Source organism: Pantherophis guttatus, chromosome 1 (assembly GCF_059756535.1).
Source record: "Pantherophis guttatus breed Tessera chromosome 1, ASM5975653v1, whole genome shotgun sequence".
In the NCBI taxonomy this organism is placed as follows: domain Eukaryota; kingdom Metazoa; phylum Chordata; class Lepidosauria; order Squamata; family Colubridae; genus Pantherophis; species Pantherophis guttatus.
Window position 1 is genome coordinate 65,140,525 of NC_142063.1, and position 25,220 is coordinate 65,165,744.

Genomic DNA, 25,220 nt, shown 5'->3' on the forward strand with positions numbered 1-25,220 from the left:
TGAACTAGTAATCTAATATATATTTCTGCAAGACAACCACATGAACCAATAAATCTATTTATATTTCAACAATTATGTAAAGACTTTGTGTGGTCAGACTGAATTCAATACAAAACCCAGCCTTGTTTTTGGTTAAAAATTACAAAAGTGAAAGAAAAGTTCGCAATTCATTTGGGGGCAGTAGGCTTCCTTCATTGGTCTCGGTGGTTTCACTTCAGCAAAGTGAAAAACTTGAGATTTGGCTGCCTTGAAATGGTCTTTTCTCACAAACTTTCAAATAAGATGAATGGATTGGACTCCTCTAAGTCCAACATTGGAGGAGAATGTGGAGAGGTGGTTTTTCTCCCTTAGCTAGTTGTTGTTTTATGGATTTTTGTGGTATTTTAAAAGAATTTTGTTCTTTATGAACAGCTGCCCAGATTCTTTTGGAGTTCTATAGCCTAGAAAAATAAATAATAAAAAACCAAAGAAAGAAATAAACAAATCAAGCCTGTTTATGGAATGAAGAAAAATGCAAAGGGCATCCAGATACCAGTAGTATCCAGTAGTATCAGGGTAGAAGTAGAAGGAAGGAAGGAAGGAAGGAAGGAAGGAAGGAAGGAAGGAAGGAAGGAAGGAAGGAAGGAAGGAAGGAAGGAAGGAGAAAGAAAAGAAAAGAAAAGAAAAGAAAAGAAAAAAGAAAAAAAAGGAAAGGAAAGGAAAGGAAAGGAAAGGAAAGGAAAGGAAAGGAAAGGAAGGAAGGAAGGAAGGAAGGAAGGAAGGAAGGAAGGAAGGAAGGAAGGGAAAGTCATTGCTTTATTTTCTTTTTCCTCCAATGGGAAAAATATTGCTTTTTATTATACGGAACAACTTCACCCATATCCACACCCACGCACACTTTCACTTTTTTGCTGTTAAAAGAGTTTGCCTCCCTTTTAAGGAAAAGGTTGCTTTGTAATTCTCAACAATGAGATACATGAAACTCAGTTTTTGAACTGGAACTGTGTGAGTTTTTCTTCTCTTCATTAATACAAGCACACATTTATATGACTGAATGTGTGCATGCACAAATGCCTATGCACATGTCCATACTTTGCAACTAGATCTTTAAAATGTTTCCAAGTTCAAATTATTTTTCTGTGGAATTAGAGTTTACATTTTTCGGTTGTATCAGAATAATGTGCATCAAATAGATGGATTATTGCTTTCATTCATAAACAGGTAGTTGTTCACATGTATACTTTGAAAAGTTAATATGTGTGTTCTGTACTCAAAGCAAGTAATTTCAGGAAAACAAAATAACACATTTTGTTATTTCTGATATGGAAATGAATAGATCACTATGTCAGAAATGCCAAATATGAATACAAATGTTCCCCTTGATTGATAGTATATTTTGGGAAAGTAAAGGATGTGTGTATTGTTTATGAACATATTCAGATGAAATATGTTTTAAAAAAAAATCCCTGCACAGCATTTCTACTAGACAAAGCCACATTTTCTGAAAACGTATTTCACCCACCCAACTTTAAAATATCCAATATCCAAAGTTCATGGCCACAATGAAATCCATTGCACTGTTATTCAGAATAAAACTTCCAAACATTTAGTTTATTTGTTTTCTTGGATTAAACCAGTGGTGGGATTCTGCCGGTTCTAGGGGGTTCGGCCAAACCCTTTGTTAAATTGCTGGCTCGCCCCGCCCCTTGCCTCACCCCTCCGCACTACTATTTATTGCCAATAAAATGGGGCGGGTGAGCCAACAATTTAACAAACGGTTCGGTGTTTTTTTGTAATTTATTGGCCCCGCAGCACACCGAACCGTTTGTTAAATTGCTGGCTCGCCCGCTCCTCGCCCCACCCCGCCTCCCACCCGCGCGGCGCCAGCCTACCCTAGCCAGGGGTAGGCAATTGTGGCTCTTTTACAACTTGTGGACTTCAACTTCCAGAATTCCTGAGACAGCTTGGCTGTCTCAGGAATTCTGGGAGTTGAAGGCCACAGGTTGTAAAAGAGCCACAATTGCCCACCCCTTCCCTAGCCCGAGTTCCGCTGCCTGGGATCCATGTGGGCTGCCACGTGGTTCCCCACCGGCTCCGGACGCAAGAGAGCAGGATGGAGAAAGCAGCTTGCTGGAGAACACGTGAATGGCTCCATGTGGTCTGCAAGTCAGTGGCTGCTGCTTCTGTCCCCTGCTGCTGCTTGCCTGGGAGAGAAAAACTTCCAGAGCATTAAACAAAGGTAAAAGGGAAGCAGGGGGAGGGGGGAGAGAAGGACAGAAAGAGGCTTTAATTTGCTTTGCATTGGAGGCTGGAGGCTTTTTGTTTTCATTCGCTCCATGTTCCTCCAAAAAAACAAAAAAAAAAAAAAACCAATCTGATCTGGAGCCGAATGTCATTAGAAGCAATGCTGTCAACTTGGAGCATTTCATTTCAGTCTTCCAAATGGGCAATGAATTGAACCTCCTCCCCTAAAACAGATGCAATGTGGGTTGTTTGTTTGTTTTAGCAATGTGGATTGTTTTCCTAGGGCAGGGGTCTCCAACCTTGGCAACTTTAAGATTTGTAGACTTCAACTCCCAGAGTTCCTCAGCCAGCTTTGCTTTGCTTTGCTGGCTGAGGATTTCTGGGAGTTGAAGTCCACAAGTCTAAAAGTTGCCAAGATTGGGGACCTCTGCCCTAGACCATTTTAGGAGCAAAGCAGTAGGTTTCGCTGGCATTTAAGGAGGAAAGGAAAGGAGGGAGGAAGAGAGAGACAGAAAAGAGAGAAAAAGAAAGAAAAAGAAAGGAAGGAAGGAAGGAAGGAGGGAAGAAAGGAAGGAAGGAAGGGAGAGAGAGAGAAAGAAAGAAAGAGAAAGAAAGAAGAGAAAGGCAGGAAGGAAGGACCACAAACCATGGCATTAGACGTGGTTTCAGAAGATGCTTTGAAACAGGATAGCAATCTAGGGCTGGAAGGGACCTTGGAGGCCATCTAGTCCAACCCCCTGCTCCAGCAGGAAACCTTATATCGTCTAGATTGTTTTGGTGCCTCCAACAGAGAGGAAAATTGCCAGAAAGGAAAAGGAGTTTACTAGGACAAGGCTGACATGTGGAGGAAGGCAGAGATAGTCCTTGACTTATGACCACAATTGAGCACAAATTTTTCTTTGCTAAACAAGTGCGTTGTTAAGTGAGTTTCACCATATTTTACTCAATCCATGACCTCTCCTGGCTCTAACAGTCATGTGCAAGCTAGATAGGGAAGAATATCTGAAGGTGTGTGTAATGTTCTAAATGTATAGAAGTTATAATTAAATGTGTGGCAGAAAGTGGATTCTGGGTGTGTTTTTCCAAATGTAGTAAGTGAGGTTGAATGTGTATAGTTTTAAAAGAGCTCTCTGTGTGTACATACACATACAGTATATATAGTAGGTAATGTATCCTTTTGTGTGCCTATATACACTCTCTACTATGTAATATGTATGTGCACATATGGCATATGTACATAGGATTAAATAATATATTTTGGATGTTCAGTAGTAGTAAATAAATAGACAGGGAAATTGTATCTCGTTGAGGCCTTTGAGGTGAGGAGAGGCCAAGCACTCTAACCCTAACCGTTGACGTGAGTGATGTCAAGTTGGCCACGCCCACCCAGTCACATGACCATCAAACCATGCCCACCAAACAAGCCACACCCACAGAACTGGTAGTAAATGGACTACTCAGAGGGCTGAAAAAGTTATTTTTGACCGGTCCTCACACTTTTGACCAGTCCTTGAACTTACAACTGTCCTCACATTTTATGTTTTGTGCCCTATCTTGTCACCGTGGTGAAGAGAAGTAGTGGTGAAATGACTGACATGGTTGTTAAGAATGCTGCACGGGCATAAATGTGAGGATGGTCATAAGTGTGAGGACAGGTCAAAAGTGCGAGGACCAGTCAGAAATGACTTTTTTCAGCCCTCTGAGTAGTCCCTATGCACATAGCCACACCCACCCGGTCACATGACCAGCTAGCCACGCCTACAGTCACATGACCAGCTAGCCACGCCTACACAGTCACATGACCAGCTACCCACGCCCACCCAGTCACATGATTGCCAAGCCACACCCCCAACTAAGCCACGCCCACAGAACCTGTTGTTAAAAAAATTGAATCCCACCACTGGATTAAACAATGCTTCTCTGCCCAGAATTGCAGCCACAATTCATCGATTTGTTTACAAGATTAAAAGATAAATAAAAATATGATTTCAATATATCATTTTATTAGAAGTTTTAAAAATAAAGCTTTGCAAACGAATATGCAGCAAGGAAAAAAATTAAAGAAAAAGCTAAAAGTACAGGAAAGAAAGAAAAAGGAAAGGAAAAATGGGGGAGAAAATGGAAACGATAGAAGTAGCTTCCAATCTTCTTTACTGCAGTTATAAGTACAATTATAAATTTACCTCTTTCTTAAAAATTACATCATGGCTTTATTTTTTCTATAATCTTTCCCATCTAATCATTGAAACTATAAACTACAAGTTTATTTTTTTTCCTATTTTATACGAAAGGGTTTCCAGTCATCAAGAAATGCAGATATTGCCTTTTCTCTAAATCAAAGAAGTCAACTCAGTCATCTCAGCAAATTTTCAACAATCATTCCTCCCTTGTAGGTATTGCCAAACCATTCCATCTCCATGCATATAATCATTTGGCTACTGTTATCATATATGAAAACAAGGCTGCAGGACATTTTCAAGAGATTGCTGGCTGCTTCTTTCGGTTCTGTAAAAACTCCAGAAAAGGTGTTTTCAGGCACAATCTGGATTATCTATTCCACATTCTTAAAATGGCACTGCTAAGATAATGATTTTTGAAGTCTACATTAACTTTAACTTAATCATACCATAGTTAGCCATGCAACCGAAATCTCAAGTCATGCTCTTCTAATTGTTACATTCTCTTATTTCTTGGCAACATCCTTTTTTTAAAAAAAAACCACAATTCACCTTTACTTTAAATTGAGGGGACAGGATTGTTCCGATTCTTCTGTTTTAAAAATGCTAACAATTGTAACAGTAATTCTGTTCCAGGCAAAAGGATTTTTCTTAGCCTCATATGCTATAAGGGGTCTATTAGTCAGGGTCCTTACACCCAGTTAGCATTAGTCATTCAAGGTCAGCCTTGGAATGAAAAGATTATGTGTACAGATAGGCATTCAAGAGGTAAATCTTCAATCACTTGACAGAGATGCCCCAATCAAATTCTGCCTACTGTGAGGTGAAGCAAAGCTTGTCTAGCATGTTATATTAAAGCCAGGGGTTCAAACTGCAATACAACATGCTTCAAAAATTGAATTTGCACCAACTGATTTCTTTATTTCTCTGTCTTGTTCAGTTTGCAAAGTCCCTTCTCCTTTTAACTCTGCTGTATTGAATTTCCTGAATCTGCACATTATACAATGAACCATAAACTAATCACACAAGATGGCTTCAGACACCCATTATTCATTCATCAATGTGTCACACAGACATAATTTTTCTCCCTCGTACCCACCTTAACTTGACTTGTCTCAGAGGATTGTTGTGCAGTCAATATAAGAAGAACAATGTGTATTCCCCTGCTTTGTTAAACAGGATAAGAAGTGTGAAGTTATTTAATAAAATATTTTATTATTCATGTCTTCCCTGGTGGGGATAAACCTTTACAAATGAACAAAACAATATTGTTACATAACTATTCAATTGGTTGTATATTAAAAGAGAAAAATGGTAGGATAGTGGTTGGAGCAAGCCTTCCTTAATCTGGCATCTTCTAGATATACTGCAATAATTTTACTATTTCTTTATGCTATGGAATCTGGTGATTATAATTCCATACTTGAACTAGGGACTATATGAGGCCCGTCTTCATTTCAAACTATAATGTAACTGGCTTTTACAAATATGCAAAATATTCCAGTCTGTGAAATTCCTGAATATATTATTTTTTTATCATGATCATGCTAACCAAATATTCCCAGGTAATCCAGCAGCTCTCCAAAGGTAAACCTTTTGGAATCAGAAGGGTTTTGTATCACTATTTCTGAAACATTTTTACAGAGCAAAAATGGAACATTCCAGAGTTTTGGAGATCATCCATTCCATTAAAGATATGTTTTGTACATGACTTCTTGCTTCAAAAACTATACGATAAGTGGCCATATAAGTTCTCTAAATAAATAAAATAAATTCTGAATGTAGAAAAAGGACCAATGAATGAATTTGAAATAAAGAATAATTATATGACTCAGAGTTATGAAGCAGCTTGCCTCCAGGAATTGTGGGTGCTTCATCATTGGAAGCAAAGGTTGGACAGCCATTTGACTGTGCTGTTCTGAAGAATTTTGCCCTGGACCGGGGAGTTGGATGAGAAGACTTCCAAGGCACCTTGTAACCTACAATCCTTTGTTAAATTTTGGAGGTGATTCAACAAGAACATAAAATACTATTTTATATGCTCAGAAAATGAGTGATAAAATATTGACTTACCTGAACAAGCTTATACAGCAGGAGTTCTCTTATTTCTTAGTATTACAAGCCATTGCATTATGACCCTGTTTCTTCAAGGTTTATCATATGTTATCTGTTGATTCACACTTGAATACTAAACAGTGACCTGAAGTCTACTTAATATTCTATTGAGGAGAAACTGAATCCTCTACTTATAATTTCCAAGTGGCTAGACTATTTGCTTGATAAAAGCATCCGTTGTTTTCATTGACCAAGCATCACAGTTGATCTTCCAACCATTCCATTCATACATCTGATTAAAAATCTTTTCTGAAAATGGCATGCTTTTGTGTGTGTTCAACATTCACAAAGCTGTCTTATCTGAAAGATGGGTGACAGTGTTAACAGAAGGTGACTACAAAAGCTTTGTAACATCTGCAAGAAAATATCTTGTCCAAACACATCTTTCGTAAACACTGAGAATACTTCACATTTACTAGAATAAATAGAGAGTTATAACTCAATTACACCCACGCTCATTGGGCTGCTTAGAATGACCCCTTCTTGTTGATGAATGATCAGGAAAATAAAATGCCACATGGGCTTTGAAAGAATAAAAGACTATATTCATTCATCCTACAGACATAAGTGTTCTTAAAATGACTTTGCCATACTTGTGAAGGTTTGTTACACTGGCAGCCCGGTCTTCACCCAAAAAAATAAATGGAGTAATAGTAGGACAACTTCTACGAGGGCCAGTTTTAAAGAAACATAGCCAAAGGCATTAAAAAAGTCAAGCTGGCCAGTACAACCATGTATCATATTGCATTTTAAAAAGACAGGACTTCAATCACATGGTTGTAGGCATTAATTTGACTGTTTTGACCTTGTCTCTCCAGAACCCCCTACAGATAGCATTACCGATAGCAACTTCATGACCTCTGCCAAGATCAAGCCTACTTCTCTGACCTTCCCATTCCCCGCTACTGTACTTGACCTTGGCAGAAGGGATTATTGACAGTGTGATTATTGGGAGTTGACTACAACTTGAAGGCACAATCAAGGATGCCATGTGGGATGGCACACAATCAAGGATGACATGTTGGAAGCTGCCCAAGTGGCTGACAAGACCAAAAAGGGAAGAAAAGTTATTTTCAACTGCTAGATACCAGCTCCAGATTCTTCTTTAAAGTTTTTCTTTTATGCAGCTAGGACCATCTAAGTGAGGTTCCTCTAAGAGGCAGGGGAGGCAACATAACAACGCTGAAGTGAGATTTCCAATAGTAGAGCAGCTATTATTTCACAATATATCTTCTGATCCTTCTTCATAAACACCAGGAAACATTCATTGGTTTAGGTCTGTAAATTGCATGAGGCAGACCCATGCTGTAATGAACCATATAGGGAGGGGGGTGTCCTTTGAGGAAGTGTGGTATGACTGTACATTTTGATTGCTTTGTAGTATTGGGAATCATTTGACTAGATAGATAGATAGATAGATAGATAGATAGATAGATAGATAGATAGATAGATAGATAGATAGATGGATAGATGATGGATGGACGGACATTGTTTACAAATGATTGACTTGAAGATGTTATAATACATCACTCTTTTACTGAATTAAGACAGAATCAAAGGATAAAAATCGGAGGTCTTTACAGTTTGGGGCACATATCACTGAAAGGTTTAATTTTAGGATTGTTTTTATAGGGCTCGAATGCTAGTCCATCGTTACCTTTTACAGCAGTGAAATGAAAACAGACATTGGAAACAATCAAGAGGCAATTGCATAAATGCCTTTGGGTATCTATTTCCATCTGGATAATTACTGTGTATGTCTTTGCAGCTCAAAAGGTGAGAGGATTTTCTCTCTGGGTCTGTGCCTTTTCATTCCACACTGCCGCTATTTTTGGCCTTTAGCCACTATCACAGTATTTACCAGCAAAGGTCTAAAACCATACAGCAAATCTCAATTCAAGAGCTACTTAATCTACGGCAAAGTAACTGGGAGAGCCTTTGTGTTTGACTGCAACACTGTGGGAGAACTAAGAACTTGGCTGACAAATTAGACAAAAGATATTGCTAATCCTATTCACTGTATATTGTTGAATATGTATGAAGTGGATTTATAACCAGTTGCTGAAGAGTTACTTTATTACAGACTTCATTTGCAAAATAATAATAAAAAAGAAGCTATTCCACAGCAGGCACTTTTTCCTTTAAAAAAAATGATTTTCAAAGTTTCCTGTTCATTATATTTTACCCACATACTGACTTAGAAAATGCCTTAGCCCAGTTTTCAAATATCATATTTTGACTCTGTTTGTTTACTCTGCTTATGATTGTCAGCTTGTTTTTTAATAATCCAAACAGTAGGTTTTTTTTTTTTATAGTTCCAAAATATTTTTTTAAAATGTGTTTTCAAGAGTATGTACAAGTAGGTACTTCAAGTCGATTTTCATAGTAAATATCTTGGCAGGAGCCACTTGCAGAGATCAATTTTTGGAAACCTTTTAGAGTGTTGAGAAACATGTAAGCAAGGACAATCCGCCAGGTACTATATGCAAAAAGCTTGTTAACGATTTCAAGTAAAAAAAAATTCTTATTGTTTAAAAATTGGTTAAAACCTTTTGGATAAATGTTATTTATTTTACTTAATAATTCCACTTAAAAAGGAAAGAACTATGAGCGTGCCTAGAGCTATTTTATTAATTGAGGTGAAGGTTGAGATGAGCTTTATTGCCCTTTCAAGTGCCATAAGAAACAAATTAGGACACTGCATCTTCCACTGTATTTGAGGGCAGAAAGATGATAATAGAGAGTGTGAGGTACAAACTGATCTGCCTTCCACCTGCCACTTGTCATGCATATCATCTACCATACCTCTGTATAAGCACAGGGCCAGCTATGGATAATCAAAGCAATAGACAAGTCGAAGACCTTTCCATTAAAAACTTATCTTAAGCACAGCATTAGTGGCAATGGAGAAGGGGAAAAAATCTTATTTTTCTGCTATCCTTATTTTTTACGTAATGTCAACTAACAGAGCTTCTATAGACAGAGTTATAAACAAGGACTTGAAGGCCCATTATGAGCAGTTTCTATTACATTTTCTTTAAACAGTATCACAGATAACTAACCAGGGTATCATAGTTTTAGCCAGACTGAGAAAGATGAGAACAAGCAAGCAGAAGCTTAACGCAGACACATGCATGCAACTGATGTGGTGTAAAATTATATTCTTAAAGAGCCCAAATACATCATCTGGGAAATTTCCTGAACTCAGCATTTCTATGGGTAACTAGCAATGCTTTATGCCATCTTAAGCAGCTTCACTATCCATCGCCTCATCTCCAGAAAGTTAACAAGACTTCGATAGCAACTCAGAGAGATTCAGGCAGAATTACAATATCCGTTCATTTTATGCCTGTGACCTCACAACATGTTAATCCGTCATTTGATGAATAATCTTTGATGAATAGTCTCATATTGTGATTACAGTACTGTAATTTGTTCTAGATGGGTCTGCCCCTGAAAATGATTTGGAAGCAACAGATGGCGCAAAATACAAGAAAGCAGTTATAGCAACATGACATCAATATAATGGGAGCTGTGTTGATTGCTAGTTTATTTTTTTCCTAGATCCTATTCAAGGTTCAGGCCATTACCAATAAACTCCTTTACGATCTGGCTCCCATGTGAACTCAGCCTGATATGTATGAATGAAGGCAAAATGGACATCTTCCTGGAAGAGACTAGGGAGTAGAATAAGGCCTCTTCAGTGACTTCCCCATCCCTATGAAACAGTTTCACCACAAAATTAGATTGGCCTGCTGTCTTTGAATTTTTCACCATCTGGTTAAGACCTTTCTTTTCTGCTGTTTCTTTGCCAACATTGATGTTTTGATTTCATTGTTTGAAGTGTGTTATTTTTATTTTCATGAAGTGGATTTTTCAATTTGTGCGCTGCCTAGAGCTTATTGATTGGGGCCACATTCACATTTCAGTAAATTATATAAATTCTAATTATATCTTAGATCTGATTATATCTTAGATCTGATTGCTGTAATGCACTCAATATTATAATCATTCTATTTATTTCTATAATGTTATTTTCTCCTGAAAGGACCCAAGACAGGACAGAAGGAAAAATAATCTTACATAAAACTATCATAATAAATATGATAGACAGAAATATAAATGTTCGACTTTTAAAAAGTATTACAATAGACAGACAAATAAAACAAGTAAAAGACAGAAAAATCCTGGAAAAAGCTATTTGGTTATTGGTGACATAAAAATTGTAAACCGAGATTGATCATGAGAATCAGAATCAAATCCATTGTTGAAGTGCAGCTGAGTCATCTAGGACTTCTGTAGATTGTGGATTGTCAGACTGGAAGAAGCTTGTCAGATTGTTCACTGGAAGAAAGCAAAAACCTTTACCTTCAAAAAGGTAGGAGCAGAAGAAGATCTAGGTTATCATGAATACATCACTCTAACATTGATACTGGGCAGTTGTGAGATTCAAAAATTTTTACTACAGGTTTTGTGGGTGTGGCTTGGTGGGCATGGCTTGGTGGGCATTGCAGGGAAGGATACTGTAAAATCTCCATTCCCTCCCCACTCCAGGGGAAGGTTACTGCAAAATCCCCATTTCCTCCCAATCAGCTGGGACTCAGGAGGCAGAGAATAGATGGGGCGGGGCCAGTCAGAGGTGGTATTTATCGGTTCTCCGAATTACTCAAAATTTCCACTACCGGTTCTCCAGAACTGGTCAGAACCTGCTGAAACCCACCTCTGATACTGAGTGAAGATTCTAGAAACTGATCTGCAAGCAGTTTGAAAATATCTTGTATTTACCAGAGGTCAGCATGGATTTGAAAGAAACAAATCTTGCCCGTCTTTCTTCATATCGCTTTTCCTGATTATGTCACTTTTTAAAATACAGTGTTGGAATGTTGTACCCATATAGTTTTAGCCAAGCATCAGCCAAGTACCTTATAATGTTCTGGATATCAGGTTAATTAGATGTAGCTTATATGCTATGACAGTTAGGTCTATACTTAGTTGGTTTTGCAACATACCATCACCCATCCTCATTAAACTGAAATGGGATAATAATGGGAGCCACAAGATTATAGTCCTGCCCCCTGGTTTTCAACATTTGTATTAAGGATATGAATGAACAGATAGAGGGAATGCTTTTCAATCTGCAGATTATCCAAAATCAGATGGAATGGCAAATAATTTTTTTTTAAAAAAAACTATCTTAATTTTTAGAGAAAAAGACTGAAAGTTACAAAACAAAATATCACAGATATGTATAAGTTGGAAAAGATCAGGCTTGGTGAAAAAGGTCTTAGGCTGCTGACAGTATACTGAATTTAAGTCAGCAGTGTGATGTAACTGAAAAAAAAGGGCTTTAGTTAGTATCAACAAAATTGCAGATTCTATATTGCAAAAGTATAATTCTCAGTTTATTCAGAATTGGGCTAATTTCCCCTCAAGTGTTAGTTTGTGGTACCATATTTTAAGGATTCAGAAGAACTATTAACTGTTTCAGAGAAGGACAATGAGAATGATAAGGGGATTGGAAAGTCTTATGAGAGAAATTGAAAAGGGGGTTTGTTTTGAAGATGGATATGATAAATGGTCTTCAAATAACTGCAAGGATGTCCTGTCATATAGGAGAAGATCAAAGCCATGTATTATTCCAGAGTACAGGTTATAAAAGAATAGATTTAAGTTATAGGAAGTTGAATAACAATAAAAAAACCTCCTCATAATGAGATGGTTTAACAATAAATCCGGATATAGTCATAAAATCATAAGGCTGGAAGGGACTTTGGAGGTCTTCTAGTCCATCTCCCTGCTCAAGGCAAGAGACTATATTTTTATTATCTAGACAGTGATTTATTTCCCTTTACTGTATGTGTTCAAGCAAGTTGAGGAAGCATCTATCAGCAATGCTTTACTTCCAATAGACAATATCTGTAGCAGTCTAGATGTTCTCTGAGCTTGATCGTTTGCTTGCAGACATTTTATTATCCAACTAGGAAACAAAATCAGCATGAAAATGTCTCACACTGCTGATGATAATGAAGCATCCGCAAGCAAACAACCAAGTTCAGAGAGCACCAAGAACTCAATAGGCTTTAATTTGGATTCCTGCACTAGCCAGGAATTTAGGCTTAATGGCATAAATAACTATTTCCAGTGCTCAATGAAAGATTGTTCCTATTCCAGAAACCTGAGTCATAGGTGTTAGATCCATGATGCTCCAAGAAGGTGCTTTCTGATATAAAAACCAGAACACTTCTAGGAATTTTATTTGATTTTTTTTTAATGTCACTTAGATCCCCTGTAAGGTGATGCTGGGTGACTTACAGACTACTGTATAAAAAGAAAAATAATTAAAATATTAAAAATTACAAATTTTAAAATTACACCAAAAAAAGATTAAGAAATAGATAGCATGGGGTTGAACTCACCTGCAGTGGTGAGCACCCCACTTGGGGCCCCATTTCAATTGGTAAAGCCAAGTTTTAATGTCCTTCCGGAAGGCCAAAAGTGTGGGAACAGTTTTCACCTCTGGTTTCACAGGGAGAGGGCCACAGTGGAAAAGATCTTCTCCTTAACCCCACCTGCATGACAAAATGGGGCACTTGGAAATTAAATACCTGTTCAGCAACCATTAAACTGGCTGATCATTTAAATCTGGATGAAACAGGATCTTTTCTTATAGTGAAATCACATTTTAAATGCCTTTCCTTTAATTTCAGTATGCTGTTTGTTATTTAAATACTGCTTTAAGATGATTTAAAATTTAATTGCTGACGTTCATATTCCAATTCTCTTTTTTCCAATTCCACAGCAAATCATACAATACAATGCAATTAAATGTATCAACAATACATTAGATAGTCAAGTAAACTCTCCAATCTGGAGATGAAAGTGTTTCTTGGATGATAAGTTAGCATTTTGTTTGAAGATCTACCAAAGACATTTAGGTTTACAAAGTGATTAATTATAGAAACAAAAGCACTAGAATCTAGTTATATTGTAACAAATACATAATCTATCAAAAATGTAACTTTGTTAATGCAAACATGACAGCTCTTTTCCTCAAAGGAAACCCACAATTAAAAACCTCAAGAAACTAGCTTTTATCCTCGAAGCCAGTACTAATTTATTATGAAAAGTTCTAACTTCATTTTCTAATAAATTAGCATTAAAACAATAAAATAACTGACTGCCCTGCAAAGGGAATGTGTAATTTGGTGGAAAGAGGTGAAATGTACAATTTCAGGGTTGACATTTCAATATCTTGAATATTACTTTTCCTTTTATTACCATCTCTATTTATACTTGCTATGAATTAATTACTACAGTTTCTCCAGTTTGAGTTTGTCATGAAATGAAAAGAGGTCTGTCACTTTTGTCTCATCAATGAATCAAGTAAGTAATTTTCTTTGCTAGGTACAATCTACTAGAAACTGGATTTCTGGTGCGAACATGAAAGGAAAGAGCTCTTGTGCAGCTTCTATTCATTTCAAGGCATTTTTTAAAAAAAAATACAAATAACTTCACTATCCATAGGGAGCTGGTAGGGAACAATTGCTCATCTCTATCCCCCTGAATTTGGGATGGCCAGATAAGAAGGGAGATTTTAACCAGTTCAGTTTGATGGGTTCTGTAAGGAATAGCAATAGCACTTACACTTATATATCGCTTCATAGTGCTTTTACAGCCCTCTCTAAGTGGTTTACAGAATCAGCATATTGCCCCCAACAATCTGGGTCCTCATTTTACCCACCTCGGAAGTATGGAAGGTGAGTCAACCTTGACCCGGTGAGATTTGAATTGCCTAACTGCAGCTAGCAGTCAGCTGAAGTAGTCTGCATTGCTGCACTCTAACCACTGCACCACCTTGGCTCTATGTTGCTCTTTTAATGATAGAACTGGAGTTTTACTTGACCTCACATTGTGATACATCTTAAACATAGCTTACTGAAAGGCCAAAATTGACTGTCTTCCACAAACACACCTGGCTATTCATAAATCACAAATACTGGACTCATTCAACACCCAGTGCCAAACCCCAGCAAACAGTGAAATGAAATAGTGTGAACCCAGACAATATCTATTCTCTACCCAACGTGAGAGAATGAAGAGAATATGGTGATCCAGTGGCTTGGAAGCTGACTCATTGCCAACTGGATTCCTTTATTTTGAGGGTAGCCTACTTCTGCTATTCTTCTGCAGGAAGAAGACTAGTGAGATCTTTCCATCAGTTGTGGCAGAATCATGCCTCTAGCAGTGTTGTTTCCCTCAGCTGGCATCTTCTAACTGTTCACAGGAAAGACATGATTAGAACAGCACTCTACATGGATTCTCTCCATTGAGTGAAGCTTCCAATTCAATATATTGAGCAAATCTTTTGTTTTCAGCAAACAAGAATCTAGCATATTACTCAACCAAGCCCACACAAACATTTCTATTAACATGATTGGGTTTTTTTTTTACTATTTTCCAATCCTTCCTTCCTATTTTCTTTCTCTGTTTCTTTTAATTTCCTACTTCCTTCCGCACAGAGATATAGTCATCTTCTCCATTTAGGCCAGCACAATTAACAGAAGAATAAATGCAATACCTATGACTTTACACTTTGTGGTCTCCTTAAAAAGCTAGAGCAAAATGAAGATGATCTGATGAGATAAATCTTAGAAGGTTAATAGCTTTTTTAAAAATCAATCTTCTTTGCAAAAGAAAACGGATAAATGGCTTAGTAGATGAAGCGCTGGCCTCTCACCTTTGTGAGCAGAGTTCAAGTCTAAACTATGTGGGTCCAAATTAACATGGCTTTGCTGGGCTGAGATCAGTCTCTAGTGGGCAGGAATCTGTATTACAAGATTCCAGTTTGTAATTTTCTATATGGGCATACGGATATACTAAGGCACTCAAAGCTGCCCATCATTTCCATAACAAGCAGCAGAAACAGGCTGGAGTGAAAACAACCATAAATAAGTGGCTTAAAATAAACACACACACCTACACCATGCTGTTTGCAACATTCATCCTGTTTTAATCCTATATGAGACTTATAACACATGTATTTGCATCTGTTGTGCACAAGCAATAATTCTTAATGGATTTTATCAATTACATTCTGGCAATAAAAATAGTCAGTGGCATTACAAGCATGAAAAGAATCTTTTTAAAAAAAATGGCATATGTGTGTGTTTCATTGAGAATGAGTTGTTCTTACTCTTACTCTTGTTTCCTAACAGTAAATGAACCAAATCTGTTTCAAAGGTAAGTTTATTCCATATATTAGCCTAAGAACTCCACAGGTTCTTGACCTCACTGAAGGTTAATAGTAAGACTGTAAGGATAAAAACCGATATGCATCAAGATGGGGAGAAATTGGTGTGGAAAGCTGTATGTTTTGGTCAAAGCATTTTGAATGTGTGAATTGAATTTAAGAATGAAGGATTCAAAGATTGAATGTGTATTTTCTATCATTTGGGTTAAGATGAAAACTAAATAAAGTTAAATCCCGATAGCTAGTTAAATCGAAGCAGAAGACTAGAAGTTTATTTAAATCTTGTTCTCCCTAAGTAGTACTCCAATGCTTTATTAATAACCATTGTTTACAGCTAATTCAAACCACCTGCAAATCCCTTTGTTTTGATCAAAGCATCTCTTCTCCTTTTTCCTGCTTCCCAAAGGATTAATAGATGGCTTTGTAAATTGTGAGATAATATGTTAAAGGTCATGAGTTAATGCATCCTATGGAACTTTTTCTCTTCCTTTCTCAAATGGGTAGTCGGAATATGTCTGCTTTCTGTCTCCAGTTCTTTGTAACATGGTTTATAACTAAATTTAAAGTATTGTGTGCATGTGTGTGCGTGCACTCATACACAGACATACACAGACATCTTTTAAAAGATTATTAAAACCTTTCTATAATAATGTATTACCATCTTTGCCTGAATCAAAGTAAAACTATCACTCCTTTTAAATTAAACTATCCACAAAACACGCATTTACTTTCTGCTATAGAAAATGCTAATAATGCTTTTAGAATGGTATTTAAAAAGTCTAATTATATCATTTAAAAACTGAGACCAAAGGGCAAACTAAATTCTCCTCACATAAATCAGACTTTTTTCTTTATTCCAATGACTTTAAAAACCTCAAATGTGGTAATTTTAATAGCAATGAAGGAATGAATAAGTCATAACTCCACCTGATCACATAACTGTCTATAACTGTTATTAAATGCTCGAAAATAAGTGAACTCATTATGTTTCAGTGCTGCTTTTAGCTAATCTAAGATTCTCCTCACTTAATCATGCAGAAAAGGCTTCAGTGTAGTTTCAGACCCACAGCAAGGTCACTTCTTTCCTCACCCCCACCAGCCTGCTTTCTGCTGATCATTTAAGAACAGCACTTTTGACCTGAAGCTGATGGTCTCTCATAGAAACTGAATGTTTAATCCCAAAGAGCTGTGCTTGAATACAAAATGTGTGTACTGACCAGAGTTATATTTACTGCTAATGGAATCACAAAGAAGAGGGGGGTGGAAATGTCTATCAGAAGAATTACACACTATGCCCCTGCCTTGAATTGTAGGAAGATGATTTTTGATATCTGCAACCACCAACTAATGATTTTAAAACTTGATAACCACATGGCAAATTCTGACAAATTCCAACTGGCTTGAAAGGTACAGAGATAAAACACTTCCACTTGCCACTCAATATATAAATCTGATTTCTAGCATTTATATCAGGTTTATTGGTTTTAATACAGTAAAAGGATTCAAGGAAACAAACAAACAAACAAAAACCCACACATAATGTGTACTTTAGCTCCAGCAGTTATTTCAAAAAATCATTCTGCTACCTCAGAAGTAGTGCCTTTGTAATGAAACAGAATCTTCTAATTCCTCCATTAACAAGAATGAAATCATAAAGAACAGAGCCAGGTTTTTTTGGACCAAGCCAGGATCATAATTAACCACAGATGTAAGTCTCATGGTTCATGGTTCATTTAGCCTTTCTGTCCAAGTGAAAGCAATCAAGAAATATCAACTGTCAAGTTATTAATTTCTGAAATTGTTATACAGTATTTGAACCTTCAATGGTGCTGATTGTTTTTAAGGAATTGAAGAGAAGTTAGGTACATGTTGTGTACTTTATAATACACCAGGTTTAATTGTGATTGAAAAGAAGAAAGAGCGGATAACCAATATGAGGTGATTGTAGAGTAGAAGACAAAGAATTGGAGAAGATCACAAAATATAAAGATCTGAAAATCAAAATTAGAATAGAATAGAACTGAATTGAATTGAATTGAATTCTTTATTGGCCAAGTGTGATTGGACACACAAGGAATTTTTCTTGGTGCATACGCTCTCAGTGTACATAAAAGAAAAGATACATTCATCAAGAATCATAAGGTACAACACTTAATGATAGTCATAGGGAACAAATAAGCAATCAAATCATATTAGGAAACAGTCAATATAAATCGTAAGAATACCAGCAACAAGGTTACAGTCATACAGTCATAAGTGGGAAGAGATGGGTGATAGGAACGATGAGAAGATTAATAGTAATGCAGACTTAGTAACTAGTTTGACAGTGTTGAGGGAATTATGTCTTTAGCAGAGTGATCACGTTCGGGAAAAAGCTGTTCTTATGTCTAGTTGTTCTGGTGTGCAGTGCTCTATAGCGTTGTTTTGAGTGTAGGAATGGAAACAGTTTATGTCCAGGATACAAGGGGTCTGTAAATATTTTCACAACCCTCTTTTTGAAGGCAGATTAGTTACAATTGTTTTTTCTGCAGTTCTAATTATCCTCTGAAGTCTGTGTCTGTCTTATTGGGTTGCAGAACCAAACCAGACAGTTATGGAGGTGCAGATGACAGACTCAATAATTCCTCTGTAGAACTATATCATCAGCTCCTTGGGCAGTTTGAGCTTTCTGAGTTCTTTGTTGTGCTTTTTTGTTGACGTTTTTGATGTTAGGTGTCCATTTTAGGTCTTGACATATGGTAGAACCTAGAAATTTGAAGGTCTTTACTGTTGATACTGTGTTATGTTGTCTAGTATTGTAAGAGGTGGTAGTATGAGAGGGTTTCTCCTAAAGTTCACCACCATTTCTACAGTTTTGAGTGTATTCAATTCCAGATTGTTCTGGTCACACCACGAGACCAAATGGAAATTATACGGCATAAACTGGCTGTGGTAGTGTCAGGTTATTGGTCATACCAAAAAATCTTGGATGGTACTTAGAAAATCTGTGTATTGACAAAATTTTTATCAATTACAAAAGGTCATACTGCTTGGATTCGCACATATACAATGCTGAAACATTACAACACCCTAGGTTCTTATGAAAGCCAACACAAGCCAGTTTGATCTAGTGTTTAAGGCACCAAGCTAGAAAATGTGAAACAGTGAGTTCTATTCCCGCCTTAGGCATGAAAGCCAATTGGATGACTTTGGACCAGTCATTCTCTCTCTCATCCCAACCCGTCACAGAGTTGTTGTTATGGAAAAAATAAGAGGAGGGAGGAGTATTAGATATCTGTGCTGCCTTATTTATAAAAATAATAAAGGCAGGATAGAAATTAAATAAAAAAATAATAAAAGAAAGAACTGGCAGCTGTGATTTCATGTTATGAAATAAATAATAAAATTAATAATAAAAAGACACAAATAATGTAAATGGAAGTAGAATGACTGTAGCAAAAGAAAGCAAAGAATACAAACAGTAATAGATGCCTTGGGTGCAGTCTCAAAACATCTGGAGCACCACTTGAATACCACTGGCATTTACACCATCAATCAAATGCAAAAGGCAACTTCCTTTGGGACAGCTTACATCCTGCAACAATACCTTTAACCATCAAACAGCAACCTTTGCCCAACCTAGATCCTTGGGAAGGACTCAATAGCTGGATAAAAATGCCAGGTCCATTCTATACATATGGCTGAGTATGTGGCTAGCCATAATATATTCAGAGCTATACCCTGTATATTAAAAAATACCATGTATTTACTAAGTATTCATTAAAAATGTGAACATATGTGTTGAGTTTACAGAAAAAAACAGGTGCCTCTGTTAAATTAATTCTGGTACCTATCCTATGGTAATTTATTGGATAATTTTATGAAAAAGGAATTACGGGATTTATGTGGTATCAGGTTTTTAATAGAATGGCACAATACTTTGGATTCAATTCAGAACAATGAGAGATTGAATGCACCACCTGTATGAAACTTATTAAAACACAAATAACTATTTCTAAGTTGCAGCACAGTTCTAAAAAAATTGTGATTTTTTTTTTATGAGTTGCAGACTACAGTAATACTGAGTTTCCATTCCCACATGTTCTGAAGCACTTCCTTCTGGGTTCCCCCTATTTTCTTATTATTCTGATTGCCTTTTAAACGGTTGCTTTTCAAAAGCACCACTTGACTAGAGAAACATCTGGACAGTTCGCATTTCATTCTAAATGAATGAGATGCTATGGAAGCAAATGAAACAATTATTTGAAATTATTTGTTTAGTGTATGTTGTAATAACATAGGAAATCAGTTATCTGTAGCAACCATTATCAATGAAGCTATTTTACACCATTCTGTTAAAATAGTTTCAAAATAAGTAAAATAAAACCACCCAAGTATCCAGCTAGCTGTTATAGGTGAGTGATACCTTGGTACGTCAGGGTATATGCATAAATTGTGATAATAAAGTATAGTCATATTTTTTGCTCTAGTTATGATTTTTAGTGGAATCAAACATAATATCCTGGGTTCTCTATCTAATTACCTAATCCATGGTACACTGAAGATGATGGTAACATAGGACCATGAAGAAGTATACTCTGGACATAATATTATGTTTCTCAGTTTCCTTGGTGCTGTCATGTGTTTGGCCTGAAAGCTCTACAAATTCCCTCCCTGGTTAATACCTCTATATTCATATGAACGAAGAGGGCAGCCTTAGTATGGAATTTGTCAAGTGTGAAAGACCAGGACCACATGTGAAATTCCCAATTAAACTTGTTTATTATTAAGGTAAAGGTAAAGGTTCCCCTCGCACATATGTGCTAGTCGTTCCCAACTCTAGATGACTCTGCTCATCTCCATTTCAAAGCCAAAGAGCCAGCACTGTCCAAAGACGTCTCCACGGTCATGTGGCCAGCATGACTAAATGCCAAAGGTGCATGGAACCCTATTACCTTCCCACCAAAGGTGGTCCCTATTTTTCTACTTGCATTTTTTACATGCTTTTGAACTGCTAGGTTGGCAGAAGCTGGGACAAGTAACAGGACATCATCCCATTATGCAGCACTAGGGATTCGAACCCCTGAACTGCTGACCTTTTGATCGACAAGCTCAGCGTCTTAGCCACTGAGCCACTGCATCCCACTTGTTTATTATTACACATACCATTATATGCACAGAATCTATTCAACTAATGGCACTGGATACGAGTCAACAGAATTCACAAGGGGTTGGACTTGGTTCATTTGTGGCTATGTAGCAACTCCAGGCTGATAACTCTTTTGACTCCACTACCAGATTCTGCCACCCCTTCTCCTGAAGAATTACCACATGTAGGGTCTCTATATTTATGAAAAATTTTCCAGGTATGTTGGAATTGTAATATAAATAATGCATAGCCAAATTGTTTAGGACAGGATTATGAAAATGGCAGCTATAGCAATAGCACTTAGACTTATATACCGCTTCATAGTGCTTTACAGCCCTCTCTAAGCAGTTTACAGAGTCAGCATATTTTTCCCAACAATCTGGGTCCTCATTTTACCAATCTCGGAAGGATGGAAGGTGAGTCAATCTTGAGCCTGGTGAGATTCGATCCGCCAAACTGCTGGCAGCCGGTGATCAGCAGAAGTAGCAGTACTGCACTCTAACCACTGTGCCACCGTGGCTCATATTATAGGATATGAACCTATCAATATAGGATAGTTCAGCTATCCTATATTGCTGAACTGTAGCTCCTAGCATCCTTTATAATTGATTTCACTTACTGGTGTTAATAGGAATTGTAAGTCAATGACTTTTTAAAAAAATAATACGGGTTACTGGGTTGCTATGTAAGTGGATATTTTTAACTATAATGTGTTTTTTCCAATTTATGTTTTTTTCCTTTTATATATGGTTTATGAAAAATTGATGTTGCTCAAGTCCTATTTTTAAATACTTTGTTTCTAATGTCTGTTCTAGGATGTTGAAAGCAGAACAGAAAGGTGTGGAGAAGAAGATTCTGTTGTACAATAGCTGTTGTCTTGTCCAGCAGGCTGTCTGAAAAATAAAGCCACCAAAACACCCTGACAAGTCAAGTTGAGGCAGCCTTCCTCTCTGAACTATGATCAATTGTTGTGACACTATAAAACTGCCATGGGGTAATGCCACAAAATCAAAGCTGTGAGGATAATACCTTACCTCAAGCTTATTTTCTCCTCTAAAAAGGCTTGCTTTCGAAACTATCTTAGACAGAACTTTCATCTCCTTGAAAATAATCAATAAAACATCATAACACATGTGAGTTAGCTGAAACAAGCATAAATTAAAATGCTAGACCAAATGGATTTGTAGTCTAGACTTCCCTTTGTTCCTCCTCTGCAATTCAGAAATTGCCTTGGATCATACACACCTCTTCACACATTACGTTTTCCAAGTACATTTAAACTTTTCATGCAGGATGAAACCAAAGCTTTGCAAACATAGGTATTGCATTCATGGTTTTATAGCAAGGGTAGAGAGAAATTTAGCTGCTCCTGCTTCTATATAATGTTCAATCCAGGGACTGCTCAGTTGGAGAGTAAAGCCCTAGAAGTGAAGGGATCTTATAAAGTATCTTTTAAAGAAGAAGTTAGCCTGCTTCCAATTTGAAGAAATGAACTAAACGAAAAATGAAAAAGGGACTAACTTCTCATAAGGATTTAACACTGCAGTTGTGTGAAATGCTTTGCATTTCATTGCATGAGGGCTTTTCTCACTTTCTCTTGCAATAAGACTCCACATTTTGCTTTTTAGAGTCTCCCTAATCTCTCAAGTCACATGTAAAATATCCTCCCGAGCTTCAAAGATCTGTTTTTTATTAAGAAAAATGACAAGCACACATACTTATCCATGCTGTGATTGGAGAATTTTATGGCCAGCATTTATATATGCTACAAGCCTGAAGACGACTGAAAAAAATGTTACTGTTTCTGAAATTTGTACTCTTATGATGACAGCTTACAGCAACACTTCCAACCTAGGTTTGAATGTTCAAAAACTCTACACGGGAAATTGATATACTTCAATGAAAAATGTTGAGCTGCTGGCTCTATGGAAATACAATGCATATTCACAGAAAATAAATTAAAAAAAGATGAGTGGGCCCACTACTTTGTTTGCAATTGTGCCCACTGCCCTAAAAAGAAATGAAGAAAGGGTGGTAACCTGAGTTCTTAGAAATATCTTGACAGTTAGGAGAGCTGGTTAGATGTGTGGATGACCTTGGGCAATGAGAGAAAGAGATAACTGTTTAGGAAACAATCAGACAAGAGAGGAAGAGCTTCCAGTGGCTTGCAAGATTCTGTCAATGTATCCTTACAATAAAGGACAATTAATTCATCTAGTCGTGTCTCATATCTGATTTACCTGGGAGGATTGACATCAATCTTACAAGTCTGAAAGTATAAACTTTCCACCACCATTTTTTACTGCTTGGTCCATTAGAGTGGGTTCTTCCTAAGTTTCTTGTTCCGACTGTTAAGTCAACTGGGGCTCTGGCCTCTCTTGTCTGATTGTTTCCTAGGCAGCATCTCTTCCCCTTGTTCCACAAGGTCATCCTCACACTCCATTACACAAACTGGCCACAACTATCATAGTAGTCATTTTGTAAGAGCACCAGTGACATATTCTTAAAAATTAAAATGAGTATACCGGCAAAAAGATTACTTGTCATGTCTTATAAAGTACAATGTACTGACTAGCATTGCTTGGTTGATGGTGAATGGTAGAACGCTGGTCCTGAACTCCTATGAACTGCAGCTGTCAACATGATCATAATAGCCATATATGATTATTTATTCATTTGTCTACTATGTACATTGGGGGATATTCAAAATCTGAACTGAGTTTCAGTTTTTTAAACTGATTTGTATAGTCCCGCTTTTGATCTTCTTAAATATCAACATGAGTTCATAAAATTCTTTACAAGAGAAAGATTTTTTTTAATTCCCAATATACAATATCGCTTTTATGCTAATGACATATTTTTGAATTCAACTGTATTTCTGCTTCATTTATTATTAAATTAATTCAGAATTCAGCAGTAGGTTTATTAGTAATTTGCTGATGAGCTTTGGAGACACATCTCTGAGTATTAAATTATTTCACCAACCATTAACTGCTCCTGCTTGCTAATTAATATTTTTGAGTTGTGAATACCAATCTAATGCATGTTACCACTTTAGTTTCTAATCTAGATGAGTGAAATCTTTCATCCCAAGAAACATGGAAAAGGTTGTTCTAAAGGCTGATAAAATTGTTATTTTTATTCTCACATGGATAAACATAATTTTTGCAGAGTTCATGTTATGTATGTAGTAATGTCTTTACAATCAACATTTTGCCCATTAAAAGTTGAATAGCTTTCCTCCCAAAACTGTGTGTTGGTCTAGGTGTACTTTCACACTTATACTACAAACACATATTTCTGGGTAAGAAAAAATTGCTTGTTCTGTTCCTCATTTCTGTATTAATATTTAAATTTAAGATAGCAAATTCTTTTCAAGAATTAGTCCAGAGTAATTTCAATGTAAGTAACATGGTATCTGGATAATCTCTACATTAGCTGCACCCTAGTAAACCTAAGTGGCAGTTGACCATTTTTAAATTGCTTCCCTCCTTAACAATTGTGGTCCGAAGCCTCTGAGAGTTGTTTCTCAAAATAAATGACCAAACTGGTTAGAATTCAAGAATACCCAAACTGTAATTTAAAAATGTAACCAACACTACTCTATGACCGCCATGTTTGAACAATATTTCCCCATCACTTTACAGATGTTAATAGCTGGAGGGAAAAATTTCAAGGAAATTGCAAGACAAAATAGTTCTAGTTTTTGGCTGAGACATCAAACTGACTGATTGGATTCATGTTCCACCTAAGATTCCATCTAAACCTTAAGGCTGTTTATAAGATTCAAAATAAAAATAGTTGATTATATCTATAATGGATTTAGCATAAAACAGCTCATTTCATCTGAAAGGGTCTTCTACATTCTGGGTCTGACATCACTCTTCCCAATTCATATCCCTGTTCTTTCTTCAGAGAAAGAAAATGGAACTAGAAGTGGTTTAACACAAAATCCCTTTTGAAGGCAGAACATCCTTTCAAGATGACCTTTAGTTGAATGAGAAGTGTGATTGGCTAATATCAAAGGCCTGAAGACACACCCCAAATTATTCCTACATCGCCAACGGTAATTTCAGAAAAGCTTCTGCATTCTATTGAAAGCCCAATTCTAAAGAAAGCTCATAGCTAACTGACATGCTTTGTATTTATAGGCAAAGATCCTAAGATCAGTCCTTGTAAGGATCTCAAAGAGCAATGACCTCTGTCTGAAACCTTGAAGAACTGCTGCCAAACTGATTTAATACAAGATAATTCCTCTGAGATTTGCTAGAAGTATATCTGACCATTCTGTCATTAAAAATATAAGATTTAGTTGTGAAAAATAAAA

At 36.7% G+C, this 25,220-nt stretch overlaps 1 long non-coding RNA gene across 1 annotated transcript; it reads left to right on the forward strand.

Moving 5' to 3' along the window:
- Positions 1-2,009: 2,009 nt before the first annotated feature.
- On the forward strand, positions 2,010-24,142 carry LOC117665716 (uncharacterized). Its single transcript, XR_004591435.3, has 2 exons — positions 2,010-2,218; positions 21,709-24,142. It is a non-coding gene; the product is annotated as an uncharacterized LOC117665716 (long non-coding RNA).
- Positions 24,143-25,220: the final 1,078 nt, after the last annotated feature.